This window comes from Miniopterus natalensis, chromosome 2 (assembly GCF_054644295.1).
Source record: "Miniopterus natalensis isolate mMinNat1 chromosome 2, mMinNat1.hap1, whole genome shotgun sequence".
NCBI lineage: Eukaryota > Metazoa > Chordata > Mammalia > Chiroptera > Miniopteridae > Miniopterus > Miniopterus natalensis.
The window spans coordinates 42,209,702-42,226,456 of NC_142082.1; the positions used below are offsets into that span (position 1 = coordinate 42,209,702).

Here is a 16,755-nt window from a genome sequence, read left to right on the forward strand (position 1 = left end):
CTTGAATCAGTATGTTACTCAACAGAAGTATTTGCACCTTATATTATTAGATTTTATTTCAAATTTCATGTGCAGAGAATTTAGTTAATCATAACCTTCAGTCCATGTCAAATTATTATCCATTATGGTCATCAGTGCATTAATGACTTCTCTTGTACCCAAATCCTACTTCATTCCACTTCTTAGACATCCACTCTTAAGTCTTCAAATAAAATTCACATGTACATATAGTTTGTCTTAGGTATGATTTACATAGATCCATTTAGAGTATAAAGCTCTTGTTTTCTTTCTCTTTTCTTTTTTTTAAATTAAATTTATTGGGGTGGCACTATTTAACAAGATTATATAGGTTTCAAGTGTACATTTCTATGATACATGATCTGTATATTACATTGTGTGCCCACCACCCAAAGTCAAATCATCTTCTATCACCATATATCTCTCTTCTATTTTTACTTAATATATTTTTAAGTTGTAGCCATATTTCTTTATGCACATATGGTGTATTACTTCTAATTACCTGATAATATACTGAAATATGTATCAACCCTATCCAATTTCTAGTAATGAAAACAAGTGGTCTCAAGTTTTTTCAACCACAACTGCTGCTACAATAAAAAACCTTGTATGTGGTCTTTTACTCCTTATGAGAGATCATATCTGAAGTTCAACTGGAGAGGGATAGCTGTGTCAAATGGTCTATACATTCCTAATTTGACTAAATTTTGACAGATGCTCTACAGAAAAGATGTTAAACTAGAAACTTCCACCAGTGGGCACACATATAATAATTCTTCATATTTTTTACCATCATTTGTTATCTGATTTTTAATTTTTGTGATTTTTTTTTCAATTGACAGGTGTAATCTGGTAGCTTATGTTTGATTGATTTCTAGCTTTTTGGATTTCCTCATGTGCAAATTGTCTATTGATAACTTACTCCACTTTTATTTTGGAATCCCTGTTCTTTTCTTTTAGATGTGCAGTAACTCTTCAAGGTATTAAATCTTATTATTTTTCAATGTTATAAATATCACTGATATTGCTACATCTTACAAATATGTCAAGGTGTTTTCACCAAAACAGTGATTTCTAGTTTTCTTATATCTAGGAATTTTTCTGGTGTGGGGTGGTATGTGGAAGGAAAGAATGATCATGGTTGACTTATCTATATGATGCTGTTATCTGCTTTCCTCTGTTGACATATTTCAGCAATGCTTGACATTAGCTCCCAGACTCCTTCCTGAGTCATATTAATAGTCTCTCCTTTTTTAAAAATTCCACAAATGTGACATATTGGTTAATGATCTACCAGGGAAATGTGTGGGAGAGTGGGGTGGGGGTGGCGAGTATAGTAAAAGAAAAGCATCTTTGCTTTCCTCAAGTATTTCTCCCTGATTTTTTATCTGAAATCTACAAACTTAGACTTGCCCAGTGTAATCACCAGAGTTGCCTTCTAAGGAGAGAGACAAATATCCACCAATAGTTTGATATTTTCTTAGGAACCACCATTTATGTATTTTTAAAAATCTTTATTGTTGAGACTATTACAAATGTCTCCCCCATTTTCCCCTTGTACCCCATCACCCTGTCCTCGCCCTGCCCCAGGCCTTCACCACCTTATTGTCTGTGTTCCTGGGCAATAAATATATGCATATAAGTTCTTTGGTTAATCTCTTCCCCCTACCCTTCCTTGCGAGCTACGTTAGTCTGTTCCATGTTTCCATGCCTTTGGTTTTATTTTATTCATCAGTTTATTGTGTTCATTTTAACCCAACCACTGTGAAAAAAAGAAACATTTAAACAATAGGTCCAAATAATAAAATTTTACTATATAACTCTACTAATAAAAGCCCTGGTCATTCTGTTTATCATTTTCTCAGTTGAATATAATAAAGTGGAAAGCTTAGAGACTTAATTAATCAATCAGGCATCCTATGTTATATGTTGAACCTGATTTTTCTCATAGGTAATTTGCCAAAAAATAATGTGAAGTGAACACTTTCCATAGATATTGCCCACTAAGATGTTCTTACTAAAAATAAGCATGTATATGAATATGAATATGAATATGAATATGAATATGAATATGTATGTGTATATGTATATGTATATGTATATGTATATGTATATGTATATGTATATGTATATGTATATGATTTAAAGGCATAGTACAGAGAAACATTTGAAATAAAAAAATATGTAAAGCTTCATTTTTATTAGGTAATACATAATTTATATACAATGAGTTGGAACATTTGACTTTATTATAAAGTCAATTGATGCCTAAGTCAAAAATATATGTAATACATGTAGTTATGTGAGTCATACCAAAATTTTCTTTAAAGCACTCATTTTACACAGAATTTTTTCTGTTATTTGACTTATATCAGCTACTTAGAGATGTCCAGTTTGTGCTTATTAAACATTTAAGGAATTGTTCATATGTCTAAAGTGGTGCATTTTAATGAGAAATAAGTTTGTTAGAGAAATCACGTAGAAAATCTAAAAGATTTTTAAAGAAAGGCCTGGAATTTTATAACTTGCCTTTAAAAGTAGGACAAGAAACTATTTAAATAGGATGGGAGGCCTTAGGGTGCATTGAACATTTTAATTGCATATTTAATTAGAAGTATGCTGGAGAAGTAGTGTTTAGTTTAGCTGAGGCTCATGGGCCTTGACAAAACATTTTTTTCTAACTAATATTTTATTTTTAAGTAAAGTGAGTTGAATAGAATTTAATTTTGTTGCTATTCATTATAAAAGTATTAGAACCTTTTACTTTCCTATGGAAAATACCTTGACAGGTTTATTGGCTTTCTTTTCTCTTTTAATTATCCTTGAAACTTATTTAGTACCTGAACATTTGCTCACTTGACAGTTCAGGAAAGTTAAAATAGCATCTAAATTGTGTGAAACCCAATGTCTTTTACATGTTTTGCCATTTAACCCAGAGCTTCAGTATAAACTGATGAACAAAATAGATCCAGAGACATAGAAGCCTGGAACAGACTGAGGGATCTCAGAGGGAAGGTGGGGAGGGGGGTGTGGGTGGGGAGAGATTAATCAAAGAACTTATATGTTTATAAGAATAACCCTCGGACACAGACATTGGTATGGGGAGGTCCTGGGGGTGGAGTGGATGAGGGGTGGAGGGGATCAATGGGGGGAAAAATGAGGACATCTCTAATACTTTCAACATTTTTACATTTTTTAAAAAGTAAAAAACAAAACAAAACAAAAAAACACCAACAACCAAAAACAACCAACCAAACAAAAAAAGAATTTAGAAATAAGAGAAAAGGGATGAAGCCCATGTTCCATGTGAGGGCATTGTATTAACATTATCAACAAGAGAAAAGTAAAGATTCATTTGTATATATTATACTGCACTTAAGAACAATATTTTTCTTTGACATAACATATTTGAGAGGTAGTTTGTATAAACAGTACAGAAAAAGAGGGTTGGATTTTGATCGTTCTGACGATATATGTGTCACAAAGACTGGAAACAGACTATTTAAATGGTGAACTGCAGAAGCTGAGTAGAGTTCGTCTCTGTGTAAAGAATTCTTACTGCCATAGCATTTTCCATTCTGGGCAAAGTAAGTTGAAAGTATAAAATTACTCATGGGGCTCAAGATTGTACCCTGATGGTATCCTGAAACTTAATCATTCACTGAGGCACCTGTATCAACTCTTATCATGACGGTCTTTTAGGAAGTGGTATCCTCCAGATGCATTTCTCATTGTCAGAAGATACTGATAGGAAGCTGACTGTATGAGAGGACATGGTTTGCTTCCATCATTATTGGCATTCCTGTATGTCTAGAAATGATAAATGCCCTCCTGGAGGGTAAAGCAAGCTACATGGAACTGGGACACCTAAGAAAGGTAGAAGGCATAGCTATGGCTGAACTTAAAAAGTTATCAGATTTTAATGGATTAAGATAATTATGGGGACTTTTGGGTTGCTGCAAATGTATGTTGGGAGGGGTATCAATCATCACAATGACTGATGTATTAGTTTTCCATTGTCACAGACTTAGCAGTTTAAAACATCTGTTATTGGCTCATAATTCTGTAGGTCAGAAGTCCAGGTATGATACATGTGTGTGGTTCTCTCCCTAGGGTTTCCCAAAACCAAAATCAAGGTGTGGACTACATTCTTATCTAGAACAAAGGTTCCTCTTCCAAGCTCACATGGTTGTGAAGGAATTTTATCCCTCAAGTATGTAGGACTAAAGTTGCATTCCTTGCCATGTGGCCACTTCCATTTTTAAAGACAGCAATAAAGATCTCCCTTGCATCCTTCTTATGTTTAGCCTAAATCCCTCACATGTTTAGAATCTGTTTCAAAAACAACCCAGTCCCTTTTATGGGTTCACATGATTAGGTCAGGCCCAACCAAGACACTACTTTCTTAAAGTCAGTTGTACTATATCTCCCAACCACAGGAATAAAACTTATCATATTCACAGTCCTGAAGAATATATACGGCATGCACAGCAAGGGTAGGGATCTTGAAGCCATTTTATTTTGTTTTATTTTTAAATATGTCTTTATTGATTTCAGAGAAAGGAAGGGAGAGGGAGAGAGAGACAGAAACATCAATGATGAGAGAGAGTCATTGATTGGCTGCATCCTGCACTGCCCTCACTGGGGTTTGAGCCTGCAACCTGGGCATGTGCCTTGACCGGGAATTGAACCACAATCTCCTGGATCATAGGTCGATACTCAACTGCTGAGCCATGCCAGCTGAGCTTGAAGCCATTTTAGAATTTTGATTACCAAAGGTAGGTTCCTTGTATGAAAATGTAATGAGCTACATTCTTATTTTCTGTATATTCTCTGTATTCAGTGAAAGTACTTAAATGCATACATAAGTGTAAAGCAGTGAGAATAACTAAAGAACTCCTAAAGAAGACTTAGTAGAAATTCAAATAAAAAAAAATGTTTTGCCACTGCCCATGAGTTTCAACTAAAAACTAAACTAAACTAAACTAAACTAAACTAAACTAAACTAAACTAAACTAAACTAAATACTACTGTTCCAAAATATCTCTAATTACATACACAATTGAAACTATTTGACACTTATTACCAAGTTATAATAATTATGAATGCTTGGTACTGAACAATATAACTTTATAGAAAACCTAGAATCAGACTCATGAAAATAAGGAAATTGTATATGATTCAGGTGGTACTACAGATCAGTGAGGAAAAAGGAACTTAAGGAGTTCAGTTATAATAACTTACATATATCAACCAAATCAACAAACAAGCAGCAGTGAGCTCTTCTGGAGTGCCTAAAACTCTGCTAATACTGTGAAAATACAAAGAGAGCCCAAGGCCTGAGTTTTTCTTAAGAAATTAAGAAAAATTAGGCTAACTAATTATTACTATAAAAGCCAAAAGTGCCCAACCATGCAATAATCACTCTAAATGCAGTGCAAAACCCCCACAAAAAACAAACACAAACAAAAAATAAATAAACAAATAAACAACAACAGATAAAGGAGAATAGTAAGAAGGTGAAATAACTTTACTTTAGAGGCTCTATAAGGAAGAAAGAGTGGTCTGGGCTTTAAAAGATGACCCTTACATGAACTAACACAGTGGAGGAAGGAAAACCTCTCTGTGTGGGTTTGAGTCTGGGGATGGAAGTAGGAGTTTCAGAAACAAGATTAGATGAAGGATGTATGTTGTGGAAAAGTGTATTTGAACAAATGATGGGATGATTTATTGGGCGCTTTAAAGATTGTATGAGGTACTGTACACCATAGAGAGCAGCTGGAGAGCAACATAATGAAAGTGGTATTTCTTAAAGATTAATTATGTAGGCTATAGAATATTATGGAAATGCCAAAGTCATTTTTTGTAAAGCAAGTTGAAAGGTCTCTACTCAGGTGGTGACTTTGGAACCAGAGGCGATAGTGCAAGTCTTGGTGAGGTTTCAAAGAAGAAACAATTGTAATTGGTGACAGCCTGTCTTTAACCATCAGTGTCTTTGTGGTTTTCAACCCCATTGGTCAGAAGATGGTTAGCACCATAACTAAACTGATGACCTCCCACTGGGATCCAGTTTTGAAGACAAAGAGCCCAGGCATTTTGAGCTTGAAAGGACAGCTCTAGATCTAAATATATATGTTCTGTTGTAAGTTTGAAGCATTACTGGGAACAGCTGAGTTTATAATGAGAGACAAAGATTTTTAAAGTATAAGTATAGAAGTGTTAGTCGAAGCCACGGAGGTGAAAGGTTCCACAGTGAAGTTAAATGAGAGAAGAGGCCATTATAGATTTAAGGAAAGGGCTTTGTGAGGCCATTTCTATTATGAAAGAAAAGAAGAACCAAAGAAACAGGAAGAAATAGAAATACAATGAGAGCAAAGGGAAAGCCTAATGGAAGTCAAGAGGTGAGACCTAAAGCAAGGGAAGTAGTCACCATTATCAAATGCTGAGAAAAGGAAGATGGGGAGGACCAAGAAAAAAACATTTGTTTCAATTAGAAAAAAACATAGAAACCTTCATCAATTTATTTAATTAATCTTTGTTAGAGCCTTGCTATCTACTATGTATGTTCCTGATTGTGCCTACAGATTCTCAAAGAATACACAACATTTAACAAATATTTTTTTAAAAGAAATCCTAGAAGTAGTGGGGATTTGAAGTAGTAGCAAAGATATATTCCTACAACATGTTAACTTTTCAGTGTACTATAAAAAATATTATAGGAGCCTATTTGCCAGATCAGTGTGTATATGAAGCTGTGTTGATTCTAAGATCCTTGGTCTGTTTTTCATCATAAAGTAAACAAACATGTAGACCAATACTAAGCTTTCAGTGACCATGGCTAACTTTAAACAAATATAAAATTTTTATTATAATTTTTTTAGTTGAGAAATACTTTATAATTTATAAATATATCCATTCCTAAATTGATGGTTTACAGTAATATTTAGTAATATATTTAGTAATACCAAGATATTATTGGTTTTTCCCCCACTTTTATCCTTAAGAGTGTACAGTGAAATTTTTCAGTGGTTTTCAGTTGTTTAATAATGCAACAGAATGAATCTATAGGCCTACTTTTAAGACACATATAAAAAAGATTTGAAAAAATGTAAAACAATGCCACTATTTTATTTGTTTTGGAAATTTTTGATGTTATGGAAAAATATGTTGCACTTGTTAACATGAATTATTTATTCATTAAAAATGAATTAATAGATAATTATTTTAAAGTCGTCTTTGTTTTAACTCCAATATAATGAATATCAACAGACCTAACACACCTGCAGAAGATCTATCTCCATGGGGTCTTTGTTAATGTAACAGCGTAAAGGGGTCACCAGGCAGAAAAATTGAGAACTGCTTCTCTAAATTCTAAAGAAATAATATACTTACTTTCACACTGTGAGGGACTATCACTCCATTCCACATTATTTCCAGAAAGATAACAATATAGAATTTTTGTTCCAATTAAGTTATAACCCTCATTACAAACATAGTAAGCCTGTGAACCAAATTGAAAAGTTCCGTGTATGTAGAATATTTGGCTATTTTGAGGTTCTCCTAGCTGTGGACATGATTTTCTTGTACAAGCCCCCTGGAGAGATGTCCATGTGTTATTAAGATGCCAAACAGCAGAGGTGGGTAGAAGAGGAACAAGATCCATGTATCCCAGGAGACACTCAGATTCTACTTTGTCCCCAGGACTATACAGGGTGCAGGATTACCCTTGAGTTTCATAGATTTGAACGTTGGTGGATTACCGCAGGCACCTTTAATACATTTTGGCATCTTAGCCTCCCAAGTACTGTAAGCTCCGCAATTGTCCTGCTACCTTCAAGGTAAAATCCCTCCAGGCATTCAAATGTAACCTCTGATCTGTAGTAAAATTTTTCCTCGTGTCCTGGCACCAGTCTTCCATTCTTGAGTACTGGATATTGACATTTGACCAGTTGTAGATATTGTAGGTTCATTCCCGACCACAGTAATAAAGAGAGTATCATAAAAAAGTGAGTCATAACAGTTTTGCTGGTAGGGGTCTTGTCTTCGATTTGTAAACATTGCAACATCTTTACACTGAGGAGGGTCACTACTTCATTTCTTATACCCAGAACAAGCAAACCTGCTCTCTCCAAGTGAATATACATCTGGTCCATTTGAAGGATCACAGCTGTAAGTTACTACTTCATTATATTCAAATGTATCCTTGTGGCTATTGGTATACTTTCCATTTGATATTTTTCCAGGTGGCTGACATAAAATCTTTTTACATTGTGGAGAACTATCACTCCAGTTCACGTTATTTCCAGAAACTTGACAATACAGAATTTTCATTCAAAGTAAGTAATAACCCTCATTACAACCATAGTGAGCCTGTGAACCAAACTGATTAGTTCTGTTTATGTAGTCTTCTTGGCCATTTAGGGTATCTCCTAGCTCTGGACATGGTTTTCTTATAAAAGCCTACTGGAGGGGTGTTCATGTGTTATCAGACTGACAAACATCAATGGTGGAGAGAAAAGGTTCCACACGCTTATATCCTAGATGACACTTAAGTTCTACTCTGTCCCCGGGATGATGAAGTGCCTTGAAGGGCTGTTTAACATCATAGATTTGAATCTAAGTTAGATCACTACAGGCATCTTTGTGAGTGCTGATTCCAGGTGCAACAATCCCCAGACTCAAAATGTGTCAAGTGCGTTACAGCCAGTGGGTATGGTCTCTATGATAATTTTTAATTATAAAGATAAAGAAACTGAGGCACAGAGAGATTGAGTAAATAGCTCAAGTTCACATAGCAATTAAGTGGAGAAGCTAAGGTTTAAACATTTTATTCATTAAATGCTTTTTTTTTTTTTTTTTAGTAATTGATGAATATTAATTGAAAAACTACATATATTTGTTTTCAAAGAGATGGCCTCTCTTGACATTTACAGAATGATCCTTAGAGACTGAAGTCATAAGTAATATTTAAAAGTTAGGAAATCCTGATTTGTCATAATAGTTCAGTCCATCCTTTTGCCTAGTTTCAGGGAAGAAGGGGGGTTGTCTAGTCCAGCACTGAGCAGAGACAGAGTTGACATAATCAACTGTTTTGTTCACTGCCATACTCTTATTTATTTTTTCTGAGAGACAAGGTTTGCAGGATTATCAGGGTCTGATTGAGGAAGATCTATTCCCCAACATCAGAGTATAATAGGTACAGATGTTCTGTCACAGAATAACTTGCCTCCTGAGCTGTATGACATAAACACCCACATGCAGATAGTAATGTACTCATCACTCAAACAAGACATCTTTCAAACAAGCCATTCAGCCTCAGGGAAATGTATACGTGCTAAAAACACAACTTCTGCCCCAAAGCCTAGCTGTATATGAAGGATTAAGGAAATTCTCAGTTTTAAGTTTCACTTTAAAGCAAAAGGGGGAAAGGAAACATGGCAAACTATGAGTGCTAGTTTTGGCAGTTAATATTGGGGTTTTTACTTGTCACACATAATATCAAGTGTCAACTGGGTCATTTTGTCTAAAGTAGAATCTGATATGATTTTCCTAAAAGTTTGTAAGTCATATTGTTACCATTTTCCCCTGTGGTTATCATAGATCAAATTAAGAAATGAAAGTCAAAATAAACCTCATATTGTTTCTATCACATAGCACTGTATATAGGATATGAAAATTTGGAGGAAAAGAAAGCTTGTAAAATTCTGAAAATAGAAAAAAGTAATGCCAAATGATGACTGATACAAGAAGTTTTTTAAGAGTATCACTGTTCTGACATATATAGCTTGTATTATTATTGATAAGTTTTCCCCCCATTCTCATTCAGGTTTCTAATTCAAGCCAACAGAACAGTTTTCTGTTTTCATTTCAAAGTTTAAAGCTTCAAAAATGATCAGTTTCTTATTTGAAGGCAAGAGAGTTTTATATTCAAAATCTATAATTTAGATCTCAAGCAGACTCCAGGCAATAAATGTACTATTTTTTTCCCCCTCTGAAGTCTTTGCCCCAAATTTGGCTTTTAAAAATGAAGTTGCCCAGTGATGTAGACTACCCCAATGAACTTGAAAATAGTACTTCTTTTAGGCAACTTTGACTGCCTAAGAGAAAAATCAGATCCTTATTTCTTCTTCCCACTCATTGTGTCAGGCACTGTGTCATTTGAAATCTAAACCATTACATCCTTCTAATTGGCTTTTGTCCTTTGACTTATTCCAGTCAGTCACGCAATGAAAAGCATTATGCAATACTATCTCAGTCTCCAATCTAAAAATGCAACTGCTAAAGTATTATTATTGTTGCAAGCCTTCAAGTACAGAAGAAAGCCCTTGGGTCATTCTCATTTCCAAAACTGCACATCGTGTTCCCTAACTCAGATTAAACCTAAATGGTGATTTCCTTCAGGTAGTTATTAGGGGATTCTGGATCCTGAATAAATAATCACAAAATGCAGCACTTTTAAAACTGGAGTTGATTTTATTTTACTGAGATACAGTTAAAGTAAGTCATGGGATGATATTAAATGGCATGTTTAAAAAGCCACCAGGGTATGTCTGTTGGAAGGATAATGGCTGTTTTATTGTTTGCATTTGCTCATTCCATTCTTTCACTGTCTATCATGTTAATAAATATTTCTAAAACTAGTGTTATCATTTTACTACAGGAAGTACAAACATTATCATTTAACTTATTATATACTTAGAAGTTAAGTATTATTTTAAATAGTTTTATATCATGCAGTGTGCCAGCACAAGCAGCTAAAGTGCAGTCTAAGGTCCTTTAACTTGCCTTTCAAAGTTGCAATACCACTATTGTAATGCTTGTATAGTTATCAGACAATGGTGGTGCTGACAGATTCTCCTGCTGAGACAATCAGTGTCCAGATAGCCAATTGAAGTTCCTGTGCTAGTTACTAAGCTAGCATAAACAGGAGCTCCCATTTTAGATCAAACTGATCAGCTGCCACCTATTTACAAGGCAAGATGCACAGATGAACCCCCACAGAGCAAGTGTTGCTACAGTTAAGCTAGAGTGGGGCATATAAATGTTCTCTGACTGTATTGACTGAAGAGTTGCAGTCAAGAGAGTCTTGCAACAGTTCTGGGAAAAAGCGTAAAATACCCTAAATTAAGCCAATCCATAGGTTTTGAATGTTTGAAGAGAAAACATTTTCTCTATTCAAAATATGAAGATAGGGTGTAAAGTAAGTCTTCGGCAATCTTTTGATCAGACTTTTTTTTTTTTTTAGAAAACAAAATCTCACTTCTAAAATAACAGATATCAAAAAGTAAAGCCTATATTATATTTAAAATACAGTTTTGAGGTGAAGAATTACAGAAGATAGAAAAAAAGAGACATAAATGTGAACTCATACATCAAGTCTCTGTTGATGTTACTTGTCCATTAAAAGCTCTACTGACTTGTCTAAAGATTGGCTTGCAATTAAATTTAATTCCAGGACAGATTAGGCACTTTATAATAATAGCCAACTAAACTTCTGACACCAAGGCTTTTATCCTGCTTTTTCTAGTTTTGTTAAAACTCTAAAAATTAAAGAGCTGATATTCATCACCTTTATGTGTTACACTAAAAAGGAAATGCATGAAATCCATGATGCCAACAGCTCTGAAACCTTTCTTGTGTTCCCTGGCAATGTTCATGTGTTCATAATGAAGAATCACTGGTCAGTTAGGTATGGAGGAAGAAAGTCTGGTTCAAAGACCTTTCCAGCAAAAGAGACTTAGCATCACTGTTTCTGAAACATGACCTTCCACTGCAGACTTCCTAATTATACTTCCAAATTATAACTAATGCACTCTGAAGACCAGACTCATCCTTGTGATTTATGCTATTCAGTTCTACGGAAAAGTGAGCATTCATTGCAGCAGAAATGGTGTTAGAGATCATGGGAATGGAAAAGGCAACCTTTTGAATGTGCCAATTCCCCTTGCTAGTAAATAATGTTGGCAGTAATGATGGACAATATGAGGTTCACACTCTCAAGCATGTTCAGAAAAAAATAAAATCACCATCAGTACTTCTGGCCTTGATATGTTCTCCTTAGGACCAGGAGAATGAGTTTGATCAAAAGTCATCAAAAGAACTAGAGCATATGTTTGATAAATGTCAAGCTTCTGTATAGATTTTCTAACTAGTTCTTTCTGAAAGGAAAATGAAGGCCATCATTGTTGAATTAATTTTTTACATCTATTTTATTTTATAAATTGGCAGTCCTTGGCAGTGTACATTTGAAAGGAGAGGAATATTAATAACCAGAATGATCTTACAAAAGCTGGCTTTTAGCACTTTGGTATTTACAAACTGTCAATATTGCCCAATAGAATTTTGGAGCCTCTTTTATTTTTCCTGCTTAAATTCTTTTTTAAAACTTGCATACTTTTCAAATCTCTGTTAATTCATATCTTTTGTTGTTGTTACATCAATATACTATTATTTTCTTTTTAGGATGTCAAAAGTTGTTATGGGATGTATTAACCCAAATAATTTTCTTGGAGGAAGATTTCTGTGTCATAAGAACACAGAAAGCAAAGAAGAAGGGCAAATCTAGGATTTTCTCTGGAGGAGAGGAATTCCCAGTGCTTTCCTAATTGTATGGCTGGGCTTTATTCCAACAGTGTCGCACTACAACCATGACCTCATCAGACTGTGTCAGTGTTTGGAGCCTTACTTTCACCTTATTAATACACATTGCTCATTTTTGCAGTGATAGGGGCAGATGGGTGACTTCCTCCATAATATGTCACTTCTTTTGGCTTTATATGTAGTTGTGTTTTCAGAATAATATACTCAGCTGCTGATAATTATACTACATAACACCAGATAATTACTTAACACATAGTATATACTCATATGTATTCATTTATTAAATTTTCATAACTCTATGAGGTAGGTATTGTTAATGCCATTTTTCACATGAGGGAACTAAGATGCAAACAAGGTAAAAAGTTTACTGAAGGTCACACAACTAGAAAGTGGTTGAATATTTAATCAGCCTGTACCTGTATCTTGAACCCCCACAGATCACCTAAATAACAGCTCGCTTGCCTCTGCATATCTCTTCTGGTTTTTGCCAAAACAATCTTCCTGCCCTTACTTTACAACATATACCTTTGAGCCTTTTAGTCATAATTGGAAAACATGTCCATTCTACATGTCATTCTTGAGCTACTCAATGTCAGAGCCCTTGTTTTCATTGTGGGGAGTGGGGGGCCTTAGGCTTTCTACTGAGGGGTCTCTGATATGTGATTTGCATAGAGATGTGGTTTCCAAAGAAATATAGTCCTTGCGCTCATAGGCGTCCTTGTCTTAAATACTGTACACCACATTCTCAGCTTTACTTACCACACATCAGAATCATCTGGGAAGCTCTTTAATGTTTCTGAGGCCCAGACTAAACCGCATAATTAAATCTGAATCTCTGTGAGTGGGCTCTTGGTATTAGCAATTTTTTGAAAGATGCCTGGTAATTTCATGTGCAGCCAAGTTTGAGAACAACTAGCTTGCAGTCTAGTGGTAAAGCAGACAATAAGATATAATCACAGGAAAAGCACATAATTACAGAATTTGATATGAGTACATATTCATCATAATTTTAAAGTAACCTCTCTGGGAAAAAAATGGTATTCTAAACAATTAAACTGGTTGAGCATCGCCCTATGAAACAGGAGGTCACAGTTCAATTCCTGGTCAGGGCACATGCGTGGGTTGTGGGTTTGATCCCCAGTAGGGGGCGTGCAGGAGGCAGCAGATCAATGACTCTCAGCATTGATGCTTCTATCTCTTTCTCCCTCTCCCCTCCTGTCTCTGAAATATATAAAAACATATTTGAAAAAAAAAGATTAATAGTACTAATTTAATTCTCAGTGACCTTTTGAGATTGGTATCATTCTCTTTATTTTAGCAATAAAATAATACAAAGATTAAGTTAGATAAAATTACAGAGAAAAGCCATATCTGGCTGATTCTAACCTGCATGATTTTTCTATTTTTGACAGTTGGACATTTATAGAACAGTGCCTAGAAAAAAGGACCATTTGATATATACTTATTAGTATTGGTCTGCTATCCGGAATTATTAACAAAGAATTTATGCTTGAGCATTATGCAAATAATTCAGAGGTATTGGGCTCATTTTATCTCATAGAGATATTCATGAAGTAGGCTCCCCGCTCTCACCTCTGCTGCCTGCACTATAGTTTGGTTTTTTAGCACGTATTACAGTATTCTTCATATTTGTTTTTGATTTTTTCTTAAAAAGTGGATGTTAGGCTATTATTTCAAAAATTCTTTATAATAAAAGGAATTGCTTCATCTCTTTGTATTTTCTGGATATTATTTATATATTCTTTTATTTTGGATTTTAAACCCAGAATCCTTCTTCAGCCTATTTCAATAGTTAACAAATATAAGTTAGTTGAAAAAAATAAGACCTTTTAGATATTGTAAAAATATTTTGTGATATCTCAATGGAGAAAAATATAAATAAATCTAACCTTTAACATAATGTGAATTTACTGTTTTAATATTTACTATCAATCTTAACTTGGATATATGGACATACTATATATATTCTCCAGAAAAAAATATTTATCTCAATGATCAGCAGGGTATGAGTTGCAATAATAGCATACAAAGCTGTTGGGTAAAACAAATTAAGAATATGTTTAAAATTTTATATTTGATATTTAAATAGAAGAATAAAGTATTTTAAGGAAGTAAAGCAAATGTCCTTTATAAAATCAGAAACGACACACATTGTTTTGATTTGAGATTAGCATGCTGTTTAAATTTCTTTACTGTTATAAAAATGCTAGCTAATTTCCTAATAACCTATTTGTTTTTGAGTTTATAAAAATTAAAAATAATGCCATTGAGGATTTTATTCCTGTTTGTTTTCAGTCTGAGAGAGAAGACAAAGATAATCAAAATTTTATTTGGCCAATTTGAATTGTTAGATAATTTTCAAACGTTTCCCTCGTTACTCAAGTTGACAGATTTTTGTGTTTTTCTTAGCTCAGGAACAGTTTTCTTTCACACACTGATAAAATTTGTAACTGTCATGAAAGGTATGTACCTAAATATATCAGGAAAATGTTGGATGGGAACAAAAACTTTATAATGCAAATATTTAAGAAAAGTAATTTGCTGTGATGTTAGCAATATAAATTATGCTAATAACTGATTCTCTGTTATGTATACAGGTGAACAAAAATATAAATAATGTACCCAGGGAAGAAAGCAGGTGGGGATAAAAGCAAAAAAGATGTTATTTCATGCTCTGTTTTAAAATTGCATTTATTTTATTGATAGCAAGCAAGCATGTCAAGTTTGGGAAATACTTAGAAATACCAAAAACTCCTATGCAAAAGTCACAGAAGTTTAATAGGTTGTTTCTGACATTGAGAGGATAGTGTGTGCGTGCACATGCGCACCTTATGACATTGACATCAATGCTAATAATATGCGGTAGGGATATTTCCCAAACTTTAATAACATCATTGAAGAGTCTGGTTATTGATGATAGTCAAATTCAAGCAGAACCCACATGGTTAAAGTTTTCTTGAAATATTTATATTTTAATTGAATTTATGGCAAATAACTTTTATGGAATACATACCCATTCACTCACCCACCTGTCATAAAACTCTTGGATACATATGGTATAGTGCCTTGGAGCTTTACTGCTGAAGGTGTGGTCCAGCAGCAGCAGCAGCAACAGCAGCATCGCCTGGGAGCCAAATGCAGAATCTAAGATTCCACCCCAGACCTGGATCTTCCAAAATATGATACATTCCAAAATATTATGACATTTCTTTGGCCATCTAAAATGCTAATGTTTTAACTCCTTGAATATTGTTTTTAAGTCATTCGTTGTGAATGATGGAGAAAAAAAGACAACTAATAGTAAGATATTTTTACATGCAATTAATTTCTCCAGAAGAACAAATATGTTACAGTTTTTTAAATTTACAGAGTGAAGTGAGTATCTGGGTGACAGGAAAGAAAAGGTAAAATCATTTTACCCTTTGGAAATTTTTGAGCATTGTACCATATGCATGCATTATGTAAGCATACACATTAATGAAAGTGGAGAAAAGAACAATTGCTCCGTAATTTTGCAAAGTAATGTAGGTCTTGCATTTCCCAATTTACACTTATCCAATTCACAAGTAAACCATCTGACCTCTTCAAATATTTTCTTTACTTAAAATAAAAGATAAAATTGGCCAATATGAGAGAAGACATGGACCTGAAATTCCCCTTGCCCTCAGCTAGTGGAGGAAGGTTTCTGCTGAGTCATTGAGTTCTCTAATTAATTCCATCTCATGAATTTTGGCCCAGGTAGAAACCCAGTGGGCAGTCATGGGATAATATATTTCTCTGCATAAAGCTAATTGGCATGTATGCTGCTTTGCTCTGTGACCCTGGCCTCATTAGAACCAATCTCTAACCACCTTAGCGGCTTGGTTACTGCTTATCAAATGGATTTCTGCCTTTCAATGCAGGGAGGTAAGGTAAAGAAAATAACATTTCTTGACTTTCAGATGGAAAAAAATGGCAATAAGAATAGTTTTCCCAATTTAAAAAATACTTTCCCATAATTAGCCCAATCAGATACTGAAAGAAGAAAAGTCAAGTCTCTAAAGGCTACCCAGGAGAAAAGCAGGAAACCTGTATCCTATAGTTCATGCCCACCCCAATGATAAATGAAGGTCCAGT

General features: G+C 34.3%; 1 pseudogene; it reads right to left on the reverse strand.

Moving 5' to 3' along the window:
- Positions 1-7,704: 7,704 nt before the first annotated feature.
- LOC107545861 (membrane cofactor protein-like) lies at positions 7,705-15,760 on the reverse strand (annotated as a pseudogene).
- Positions 15,761-16,755: the final 995 nt, after the last annotated feature.